The following is an 11,958-nucleotide window of genomic DNA, read 5'->3' as shown; positions in this document are numbered from 1 at the left end:
GAACACAGTAGATAAGATGCTCTATGGTTTGAGAATCGGTAAACGGAAAAACATGTAAACAAAGTTATGAGAGAGTAAAAATAAAGTATTCTTGGAAAATATGAAAAAAAGTATACTAGAAAAATATTTTTTTTTAAGTATTCTATCAAACAAACAGACAATTTTTTTTCTCTGTCTGTACACCTTCTTTGTTTTTTAAGCAATGTTGCGTCTATTTTCTTTTAAAAATTAAAATCAGTTTTTTATATATAAAAAAAGAGAAATTCATTACCTTGCCTAGGATGGAATACACTGCTGTCAATAATCGTCATCTCATCAGTTTCATACAAAATGCTGTGTGTCCCCGTAGAGAACTCGACGTGAAGGAAACGCCTTTGGATCGCCTTATACGAGAAAACAATACAACTGTATTCTCTCTCACACTTATTAAAGTCAGATGTGCAACAAAAAGTTGCACTTCTGCAAGATTCGGCACTTATCCCCATGATCACTGGGATTGCGTGTTAGAATGGCGATATCAAGTATATTTGATATTCCCCTCTCTCTCTCTGTCTTGTCTACATATTACGCATTATCATCATTCCCAGTTTTTTTTTTAACTCGTCCGATTTTTTTTTTCGTTTTTGTTTGATACAGCAACAGTGTCTTTGATGTACTCGTCCGATCTTTTTTTCATCTCTGTTTGATTCAGCAACAGCTTCTTTGATATCATAATCCCCCCTTTCATCCTTTATTGTACTGGACTCGTCTTTTATAGTACTTTTTTTGGACTATTAAACTTCTGTACCTTTTAGACATTAATTTTCACTTTCCAACATGGCAGCCAGAGAAGCGACAGTGTTCTTTTTTGTCTAACCATATCAAAAAAGATCTACCCATTCCACATAAGATCTACCCATACGTAAAAGAGGGGGGGGGGCAGCCCATTGTAAAACGAAAAAAAAATTAAACAGTTCATTTTATATATGTCTTTTTATTACTAAAGCCCTAGAGGGGCTTGAGTTATCTAAAACGATGCTAGGTAATCGATTTACTCAGTTAAAATACACGAAAAGCTATTATTTTTATGGATTAAAATATTTTTAGAAACAAAAAGGAAGCTTGTCTTGAAAAAGTCTTTATACTCAAAGATATTAAGCGTTTAATGGCGGATTCTTTTCTATGGCTAATGAACAATGAGTTAAGCTCCGCAGCCGCAACAGTTTCTATACAGAGATTTCGCGCTTTCCTTTGCGTAGGAATCTCAGGTAACTTTTACAGACGCCGACAAAGCATATTTGGACGAGTCCACTGTTTACTCTGAAAGGTGACGCAGGTTACCCCATCGTTAACGAATTCTACCATGCATGGCAAGAAAATGTATTGTTGTACCCCCTTTATTGAAATTGCTTGTCACGGGCCTGAGAATGATGTACATGTGCACTTTGAGTGACAGTAAAATAATAGTACAACATTAATGTTAAATTCTTCCTCGTACGTTTTTTTTAATGTCAAAAAATCGTACTAGTTATCTTCAGTTTTGGTAACAGAACCTATATATGTAACTTCTTTTTGATTTGTCCGGAATATGTGTTAAACATGCCACACAGCCATATGCAACTTTTCTCAATGTCAATTCCTTTTAGTACCAATTTTCATTAGTTTTTTTGTACACCACTAATAGTAGAGGGGGGGGGCAACTAGACTTTCAATTAACATTTCCTATACTATAAGTAAAGTTGCGGAAAAAGAGGGGGAACTGTTGCTACGTCCCTGGGATGAAATAGTTTTGGTGCCCTCCAATCCACTTTGAAAAACGATTCTACTCTTCCTGTAGGCTTGTAACAAGCTATTTGGACTGATGTGTATTAAATTGTGATCGATGTATTTGACTAAGCAAAAATTCATCTTAAAAAGTAGTACGATTGATTATATTTATTCTAATTAAATTCAAATTATGAATTTTCCTTCATGTACATGTATTTTTTATTCAACAGAAGATTGAACTCGATAGCCCTCATCTTATACCATTATAGGATATTAATGACACTTCCTAGTTGACTTTCTACAGCTTGAGAATCTCTGACGTTTTGTCAATTTATACTTGTTTGTAGGGTGGAGAAAAAAAGAAGATGGCATTTCAATGTCCTTACTGTTCCAGAAGTTTTGAGAATGATGCTGCGTATCGCTTTCATAAATATACCCATGAAAGAATCGAGAAATTAAATTTACTTATTCCAGCATAATTTAAAAAAGGCAATGCAAAACAACCCGAAGATTCTCAGCTTATTCAAAAAATGCAGATGGTGTGCGGCCGAATTTCGTGAACATGAAGAATTGTTTCGATTTCATGAAAAATTACATCAAACAGGAGGAGGATCCAGTGAGTCTCTCGGATATTCATTTACCAAATTAAATGAGAAAAATTTCAAGAAAAATTAAGCCATTGATCGACATAACGTCGTCAAATTGAATTCAGAGTTCGCACAATCTAAAATGAAAGTTAAAGATGTCCAAGAGCAACTGTCAAACATGTTTAGTTCCACTGTAGAACAATCTACAGAAAATATCAAAGACACCGATTTAATTCGTGTTCTTGTTCATTCTAACACTCTCTCTACTCCAATATTCGTACCATTACAAAAAGTCGGAGGAATAACTTCAGAGGTGATAATGGATCACATTATATTTTAACCAGCCATGAGGACATGCCCCTAGATGAAAGTTTTTATGTAGACATGGGTACAATAGAAGTACCTTCTGGTGAGTAAATATACAAAAAACACACTAGAAACCAAAATGAAATTCATAATTTTTATTATTGATGACTACATAAAGGACATCGCTGATTTGGCATGGTGGCAAGTCCCCTATAAAACTGTCTACAGCAAGAACATTGATGACATTGTTGACATTTGAAATTACTTTTCACATTTTGTTCTAAACAAATGGGACATTGTTCTACAGTTTTGAGTCTAGCTAAATCTGTCCAGCTTGGAATTCTTAAATAATATTCATTAAAACATCCCAGTTCTTTATAATTTTCTATGCGTCGAATTTTGTTCACATATTCAGTTCCAGGGACATGAAAACAAGTTTTTCTGCTGCTGTTTTCTGTTTCAGCGGTGCAGTAAATAGAAACCTTGAAAAAATGTCTTGTAATACCAAAATGTATTGTGTTCCGTCATTGTGTTTTGAAATATTCTTAACGTCCTGTAAATCTCCGTCCCATATCGAATCTATTGAATCTGTTATGATATGACGTCGAACAAATGTCCTTTGTACTCTTTTTTGCAGAGAGTAAGCATCTGTGTCTGATAAAAACTGTTTGATTCTATGTAAACCGATTTTATATTTTCCTTCACGTTTCACTATTTGATATAACTTATATGGACCATTGAATGCAGCTGGATGTTTTGTATTAGTCCATATTTTCTTTAAATAACGCTCCTCCGCTTTTGACAGCATGTTTCTTACTGATAATACAATCTCATTTCATGTAAATAAATCCTTTCCCGGTTAAATAAAACATAAAAATATCTAATTTCGTACTTCTTTTATTTTAAATATTTCCCTTTCTATCTCTCAAATATAACAACAATAATATAAAAACATATGTTTTAAAATGTCTCTAATATAATATACATTGTTTTTCCTGTTTCTTTGTGTACAATTAATGATTCATCCAATCATTTGGACTACAGCTCTTACACTGTAACATGTCCATTTGATTGTCATGATCAAGATAACAGTATCTCACACTACTGGACTTGAAACTCCCTGATATTCTGATTACTCTCTGAAAATCTCTGAAAGACTCTGTTCTTTCACTGTAAATCTCTGTACTTGCCTCTGTACTTTACAGTACAACACAGAAAATCACTGTACAGAAGCACAGCATTTCACAGCACCCCCCTGTACTTCACAGTACATTTCCTCTGTACATCACAGTACTCTACAGTACTTCCTAGTATGCAGTCACTGTTTTTCACTGTACGTCACGGATTTTTACTGTACAGGTTACTGTACTTCACAGTACATTACTATTATGCCCTGTACACATATACTGTACATTACAGTACATCACGGTATTTCACAGTACACAGTTCTGTACATTACTGTACGGCACAGATTTACCCTTTACTTTTAGTTTTTTAATTTTAAATTTGATAGAAAGTCTTAATTCTAGTAAATGACTGAATTAACAATAATAATTCTGTCAACAAAGATTTGTTCAAATTGGTATTTATATTTTCATGTTACCTCTGTGCAAGCATTTTTAGGTGAAATTTCCAATATTACATCTGCTAGAAAAAAAAAGCCGAGACAAAATTCGGATTTAAAAGGCTCTTTTAAAAAATCTTTAATCAATAATCTTTTTCAGATGCTTTAATATTTCATTTGATTCTCTTCATGATTCTGTGTACGGATCATGCCTATATTTTGGAAATTACACGGTTAATGAAAATACCGGTATTTTTTGGAGTTGACGTAATTATTTAAATCCGCTGATAATTTTTCAGCTTTCTTTTTCTTTTGTAAATTAAAACCCTATTGCATTTACCTGTGTCCTAACTTTATTGACTTCAACTTTTATATACAGTTATCTACACAGTAATTATGTAGATACATTTCAATCACGCATAGTTATGTACTTTCATCTTCTTTTTATTATTATGTATCTATAGACTCACGGTCACACACATATGAACAAAATCAAATGTAACAAAAGTTTTTCCTTTTCTACAAGATAATACATATACTGTCCTTATAAAATTAAAAAAAATAAAAAGTTCATATTTTTCCAATTTTTATGACAATTGATTTATCTGCTAGTTATCATTATTTCATCAGCAATAGCTACAACTGTTCATACGTACATGTACCGTTACATGAAATAAAATATATTGAACTTGATTGTTTTTACAATAACAAAATTTTTATTATTAAATAATCGTTTTCTGTATACATGTAATCTTAAACTTATTTAATCTTAAAAAATCAATTTGAGCACCGTATGTACAATGGCTAAGGCATTTAAATAAATTCTGTTATTTTTTCACATGAACTAATCACACATATCCCTAAATCCCAATTCTTATAATTCTAGATCTCAAGTTTTAAAAAAATGAGCAAATGTCAAACTGCACAAAAAATAAATGTAAATAAAATGAATTTTTAGTTAAAAACGGACTTAGACTTACATATATGTTTGTTAAAAATATTGAAATGAATTGAAATTCTTATTGATGTTGTATGACTTATCAATAAGATGTTGTTTGTTTGATTGTTTTTTTTTTTTTGTTTTTGTTTTTTTTTTTTTTGCAAGAATAACCTTCAGATTTTAAAAAGCAATCTTTCACCGACAGTGCAACACTTCCTTCGATTCAAAAACATCCTAATATTAATATGGGATTTGTAAAAAAAAAAAATAAAAATAATAATAAGTTGAGTTTAGTAAACTAACAAAAATTTCCGCCGAATAAATCGGAAACACAGAAACCATATAATAATTATGTATTTGGAATAACTGATCAGTTTAGGAAATATAGCATTGTATCAAAGTTACAAGAAAGATAAGATTAGTACAGTTTTAAATTTATAATTCAAAATTAATCATACTAAAATGTATTTATGAAAGATCCAGCTTAAATTCACTTCAATCAAGAAATTATAATATTTTAACACATTATTTCCTATTTTGTTTTCTTTTTTATAATTACACTTTACTTGAAACACAAAAATAGAGAGAGAGAGAGAGAGAGAGAGAGAGAGAGAGAGAAGGAGAGAAGGTATTTTCGAATCCACGTGTCACTTCAATGTTGCGTAATATTACATGTTTGTTTATACATGTAGCCGGCGAGTGTCCATGGCGGCAGTGACACCTGTCGTCTTACTTTCCGGGGTACTTCACAGCGCTGCCGATAGTGTTCAATATACAAAGTCCGTTATGGTTGTTTGTAAACACATGATGCGTTATTTAAAAAATTAAGTAATCTTGTTAACCTGACAAAATACTCTCGAAAAAGATGGTATCAAATAATTGTTACAGACACTGTAAAGATGACATGCACATAACATTCTAACTTTGATTAGCTAATTAAAAACTAATTTTGACAGAAATTATAACTATTTTCTAGCAACGGAATAAATTTAAAGTCACTGTTAATGAACGATGATCAATGAACATGATTAAGATAAAAAAAAAATAATAACACTGATATATTTTCTCTGTTACTAGCGCTTACATTTTTTATTTTCAAAAATATTATTTACTCTGTCAGTGTGAATACTTTATTGCACTATCCATGCTATCATAGTGCCTATTTCAACAAGTCCCTAAATATATCTCTGTAAATGAAAGAAAAAAGAAATATTTATTTTAGTTATTTGTTTTTGTTAATAGAACTTCATGCAGTCTATCATCGATGGGAACTGTTAATATTTGACACCCCTCCTTTGATATGATATTTAAAAAAAGATAAATAAAAAAGAGGGAAAAAATGGAGAAAAGAAAACCTAATACCAATCAATGACATTGTCAAAATCCTTAATTATGTCGCGCGTAAGCCACCCCCCCCCCCCCTCCAAATAAAAAAAAAATCTCAATGTTCCCTTGAGTGATTAAATATAAAATTCAACCATGATCCCCTAAAATCGATCATGGCACGCTTGAGTATAACGATGCACAGATCTGATGGCACAAAACTGATAGCCTGGGAGTTAAAGACCCGGGAGCGAGAAAGATCTCTCAATACTTTACAGTTTAAATAATTGTAGCAATTCTTTGGCATTAATTTTCTAAAATATTAATTTATTATTTTTCTTTTACATGTAAGACCCTCTAGGAACTTTATATTCAAATAAGAAATGCTAAAATTGCCAATGAATTATTACAAATTTACTGAGGGATCTTTTTTAACCTCCGTGCCATCAGTTCCGTGCCATCAGATCCTTGCAATCGTGCCATGACCGATTTTCAATGCACAAATCTATAGGAACAATTAAAGTTACTTATTCTTGTGCATGAGTGATGTTGTTTATTTATTTGTATGTTTGATTGGTTAATTATTTATTTATTTATTTATTTATTTTTTGCTCAATTACACTGCACATAACTCTGCAGTGAGGGATCTTTCTCATTCGCTAATCCTTAGGCCCCGTGTTTTCAGCTCCCCAGTAAATTGTTCTTCTCAAACACGTTCAAAATATACAATATTTAATTCCTTAGTTTTTTAGGAAAATCTACCCAACATTCTACATGTCGGGTACATGTACTCGCACGCAGGGCCCGTGTCTGTCTTCTAGATAGGTCCTTTGCATATTTTTATTCTCCGCCGTGCGATACCGATTCTCATAACACAAATTTAAAACATGCACATAGAATTTGTTTAATATTGTGAAAATTTTATCTAAAAGGTAAATTTTACCCAATAGTCTGCACTTATATATGAGTATTGTGATCTGTATTCAACGCCGTATGCAGCAGTGAGGTCCCATATTCTAGGTCTCGTGTCTTTGTACGTCGATATTCTCGACTCAACGAATGTGCCATGAACGCATTTTTTATTTAAACAGGAGAAACATACAAAAAAAATCCTTTAAGTTATTAAAAAAATTACCCAGACTGACATACTGAAGAAACGGTGTCAATCAACAAAATAATACTGAAACATCGATAAAAGTCAAATAATGACAAATATTACATGTTATTAATTCATTCAATATATTTCATATCATCCATTTTTTAAGCGCAATTTTGAATGAAATTTTCTTGGAACTTACTTAAGACAATCTTGTTTTCATTACAATACTGTGATTATATCTTATTAGACAGCAGTTGAAACAAATTACGACATGTCTTAACACCCCCCCCCCCTTCTTTAGAAGACTTCCTAATATTTAGTATGGACGAACTTATTAAAGACTGTATCTCAATTTTCCAGTAACTTATGACAAGTTACTTATGATCCATTGTAGTTTATAGAAGTATTCTCTCCCCACTTTTCCCTCGGTCTTTCTCTGTGTGTTTTATTATATTAATGATTTATTTTACAAATTGCTAAATCATTTACTCTTTCTCTCTGCATCGCTCTCTCACTCCATCTCTCTGGGTTCATTCAAATTCTTGTCACTTGATTTTGAATACACGTACTATTATTTTTTTTCCCAGATTATATCCTGAGAATATGTGTCTAATATTATCTCGGAGAAACGATAAATACTAAAAATAATAAAGTAATATTTTCGATTTTTGTCTTCTGTTCAGTTCATTTCATGTTCCGATTAATACCGTAATATTATTTAATATGTTAAAAACAAATTTTCGTCGGCTTTTGTACGTTTCAAAAAAAAGAAAAAAAAACATCGACAGCTTCGATTAAAATAAGTAGAGTACAACCAGAGGCATGCAGTGTCTCTGGTACAATATTAAAGTTCTTCAGTTTTCAATTCAAACGATTTTTTTCTATTTAATAAGCATTTTTTTCTTTTTAATATACATGTACAATTGCATGTTTCATTGATAATTTACATGTACTCGGTATCACGGTGTGTACAGAGAATTTGTGAAAATTCTGCCTTGTTCGGAGTGGTCAGGTAGTTTGTATATTTCCAACTTACATCACTGGTGAGACGCGGCCAAAAGGCAATTAGGGTCTATTGTTAGACTGTCCATTGCAAATAACATGCGATATACAAAAAAACTACCTTGGTTCTGTCGGATTGCGTTAGCATGTAAAAGAAAAGGCGCGGATCAAGGATTTTAAAAAAGAAAATTATTATTTATTAGTTCACTCGAGCTCTTATCTGTATTTTCTCATGAAATTCTACAGGTTTCCTTGTACGGTTAGATAATACAAAGTTTGTGGATAAAAAAAGTTATATTATTCAATTAAAAATTTCAAAAACTGAATGTTGTAATTTGAAATAACTTGATGGCTTGTAGGAGTTGTCTGAAAGTTTTCCTTCACGTTTTTTTTCCCGTCTGCAGATCGTGAAGTGCGGAACACTATCTCGATTTTAATTCCAAATATTTAAATGCCGAGTACTAGTGTGGTATTCTGACATGGAATTGCACAATGAAGATAATTATATGTTCTCCAACCATTTTGAACAGTGAAACATGTCTTCAATGCTGAATGCATTTTCTAAATTAGTCTATGTCATTGATAAGTTAATAGCTTAGCTAGGAGTTAGGGTCATATCATAATGTAGATTTGACTTGTATCGCTGATCATGAATAAATGAACGGGTTTTTTCATACTTAAAAGTGTACTTATTAAGGTAAATGTCATAAATATCCACTAGTACCAGACTGACAGTAGACCCCCCCCCCCTTGAATGTTAGCATTTTACTATTAACAACGTACCAATAATCTAATTAATATTCATTTTGAAAAATTAATTTTCTTTTGTTACTCTCAACTCAATAAGAGAAGGAAAAAATCTTACACTTGATCTGTTGTTTGCATTTTCCGACTCACAATTAAAACCAAGATAAAAAAAACTAAATATAGTACCAGACATGCCAGCTTTTTCAAATTAATCTTAGATAAATAACTATTGATAAATATGTAAATATTATTTTACTCTCCATATGGTCATGAAGTTGACACAACATATTATCAACTAATAGAATTTGCAGATGACAATATATGTGCATTAATAAAATATTAACTTTTAATTAATTAATCTTTCTTTAAAATCAAATAAATAAGAAACGAGGGCTTACTCTCCACTTTAATAGTGTACACGTTACAATCACGACATCAAATGTCATTGACTAAAGCGAGATATTTCATATTTGCTAAACACTACATGAAAAATGCTGAAGATGAAAACTATTAAAGGTTGAAAAAGAAAAAAAAAATCCCTGCAGAAATGAAATTTAGCCTTTTACCGCAATATCGAGCTATGTGAAAACGACAATTATCCATTGTAATTTATGATACTACGTGTATAATCTATAGTCTATAGGATTTTTTTTTTTACTTTTTATACACCGTATGTGTATACTTGTGTACTTATCAACACAAAATTATCACTCTCAAAAAGATATGTTATTTACTAAGTAAGTCTAAAATACGCACGGCTTAATCTAAATAATTAGTGAAGTTAAAAAATCAGTAAAATACGTCTAAGAAAAGATCACAGTATAGTTCAGTGATGTACAGTGCCAAACTGATATGCGTACATTGAACTTCAGTGATGTACAGTGCCAGTCTGGGACGCGTACAGTGATCAACAGTACTGTACTGTGCTGTACAGAGGTTGAGTACTGTACGCGTCTGTGATGTGCAGTGTTGTACTGTGGAGGCGTACAATTACAGACAGTGGTGTACTGTGCTGTACAGAGGCGGCGTACAGTAATGTACAGGGATGTACAAAAAATAACAGTGAGTCTGTACTGTGATTTACCGAGGATTACAGTAGGTACGGGGATTTTGTACAGTGGCTGCACAGTGCTTAAACAGAGAAAAGCAGAACTTTGACAGTGGGTAACAGAGTTTATCAGAGATTTTTCAGAATATCAGGGAATTCTAAGTTCAGTAGTGTCACATTGTCTAACTCAGTTTTCAATATTTTCCTCAATTCGGGAATTGTCTTCTTAAATTCTTCCCACATCACAACTGGTAGTGATATTCCCTTCTTGGTCGCCACAATTTCTACAGTATTTTCTGGGCGCCACAATTTTCTTATATCTACCCACGTGTATCCTTGCTCCACAGACACATATAAGTTTTGACTGAGATGTGTCTTGTAGAAGACATTTCCGTCTTCTTTCTTTGCCTCTTGTAAAGCATTGATCTCCAAGTGGTCATCGATTAGTTGTTTGAATTTTTCTATCGGAAGCGCTATCCCTTTCTTTGATGGAATTGTTTTCCTGTGGGACTCGTATTAAAGTATCGTACAAACGGTTTAGTAAATCGTACAAACGATTTAATAAAAAAAATTCCACATTGTTAAAATGGCACGAATACGCCGTCGTACATGACTTAAACTATTATATATATTTTTAATAAATGTCAGTGCCCCCGTTTTTATTTTTTTCTTTACCTTCTAAATCCACCACACGCTTCTTTTTGCGTGATGTCATCACAAGCTATTGATTGAAAAAAAAAACTTCCCATTGTACCCTTATATATTTTTGCAAGGAAAATTCATAGGATGTAACGTTTATGATACTGAATTAACAACTTACCAGTCCCGGGCTAGGTGGTCCTTCATTGGCCTTCCTAACTTCATCCACTGCTTTGTTAATCGTGTAGTATTGATTGTTCATACTTTCAAAAACGTCGTCTGGAATCGACACCTGTCTACCGTTGTTATTGTCTAGAGAACTATAAAAGAAAGACAACTCTTTATATACATGTATTTATCCAGTATTGTCGCAATAGACATAATAATTACCCTATTTTGATTCAAGAAGGATATGGAAATAACGAACAGTATTCAATCTCAAAATATCACTTTCCCTGTAAATTCAAATACACCTTTCCTCTGTAATAGGACATCTGGATCGCGTATTGCCCCCTAACGTATATGTTGGATACTTCCATTGCTCTTTTCTTTCTTCTCGAACCTCTGCATGGTGTCGGAAAATCTCAAAATGATCGCAAGATGAAAATTCTGAAAATGTAGTCTCTTTGTATATAGTACATTTGTATATGAACATGAACTGTCCCTAACTTTTTTTTTTGGTAAAAAGTGTTTTTGAAAAAAATTGTTTACCAATAAAATGAGAAATACTTGTATAAACTTTACCCGAGATATTTTTCTTGGTCATTTTATGGAGTAAACAATTTAGTGTCATTTTATGGATATGAATCTAGTTCGATCTCTTCATTAACTTTACAATTTAAAAAAAAATACTTTAAAGAATATGTTTTTCAACTTTGAAATAATCTATCCTGACAACAGTTTTAGCAAACTTTAAGACACACTTAATCAAGAGAGGTTATTCTGATAAGGAAATCG

Source organism: Saccostrea cucullata, unplaced genomic scaffold, assembly GCF_032062105.1.
Source record: "Saccostrea cucullata isolate Sc308-1 unplaced genomic scaffold, CSIRO_AGI_Scuc_v1 ctg6696, whole genome shotgun sequence".
In the NCBI taxonomy this organism is placed as follows: Eukaryota; Metazoa; Mollusca; class Bivalvia; order Ostreida; family Ostreidae; genus Saccostrea; species Saccostrea cuccullata.
The sequence above is the reverse complement of the archived record's forward strand: the minus strand, read 5'-3'. Positions refer to the sequence as shown.